Source organism: Procambarus clarkii, chromosome 10 (genome assembly GCF_040958095.1).
Source record: "Procambarus clarkii isolate CNS0578487 chromosome 10, FALCON_Pclarkii_2.0, whole genome shotgun sequence".
NCBI lineage: Eukaryota > Metazoa > Arthropoda > Malacostraca > Decapoda > Cambaridae > Procambarus > Procambarus clarkii.
Window position 1 is genome coordinate 18,966,176 of NC_091159.1, and position 1,168 is coordinate 18,967,343.

A 1,168-nucleotide genomic window follows, 5' to 3' on the forward strand; every position below is an offset into this window, starting at 1 on the left:
GGATGTAGATGCAGAATGTTCACTAGTGAGTCCCATTCCTCAACGGCTTTTCTAATCAATCATTGAAGTCGCGGTGGAATGTACATCTAATGCAGCTGCTGTCGTTGGATTAATGTTGAGTTTGATGCGAAGGGCTTCAGTAGCTTCAGATTCCAGTAAGTAGTGCAATAGTGGCGCCTCTGCTTCTGTACCATAGATATGACTCTCTTTAACTATTGGGTTTATTACCTCCCAGCAGCACTTGTAACCAAGTCTGAGTCTGTGTATGGCTACTGCAATGTCTCTGGAAATCTTTTTGGCAGGCTTGAAAGAGGAGTACCCAGTGGCTTGTTCGTACCATATCGCAGTGGATCTTCCGCTACTTTGGCTTTGTGGCGACTTTTGATAGTTGAGAATATTTTCTTCTTGATTTGCTCCTTAATCTGTGAGAAACTTGGAGGTATTTGAACCTGTACAACAGGTAGAGCAGTGACAGTTTTTGCTAGTGAGTCTGCCTTTTCATTACCATCTATGCCAATGTGACTTGGTATCCAATTTAAGGTGATTGACAGTCCTATATTATGGGCTTCTTTTCCTATATGTTGGATTTCTGTGAGGAGTTGTATATTATCTCTGTGTTGACTGGATAACAATGCCTGGAGCGAAGATTTAGAGTCGGTATGAATGATGACATCATGTAAATTATTCTCAATTGTATAGTTTATTGCCTTCTTCAGGGCATATAATTCTGTTTGCAATGTTGAGCACCCACTATTCATGCTCCAGTAAGCTTCATGGTTGGTAGTGTAAACTGCTGCCCCAGCAGAACCTCTTTCTTGATCAACTGATCCATCTGTGAAGATGTGAGTCGTTGTAGGGCTTGAGATGGTCTCTATTTGTTGTTCTATGACTTCTTTGAGCCTCTGCGAGTCACATGCTGATTTTTAACTGGTAATCCTTCAATGATTATCTTAAGATTCGATTCTTCCCATGGAGGAGGCTGCCAAAAGTGTTGATATGGTCTGTCTTCCCCTTTGTTTTTAATGGTCCATTTCAGGTCCACTTTCTCTAGAATCTTGACCAGATTATCCATCCATGAGCTTGTTCTATATTGAAGGTTTTTCTGAAAGGATCTCTGTATGCTGTCTTTGATTGACAGTCTGGCGGTGGTTCCAATAAGTTTTGCTGC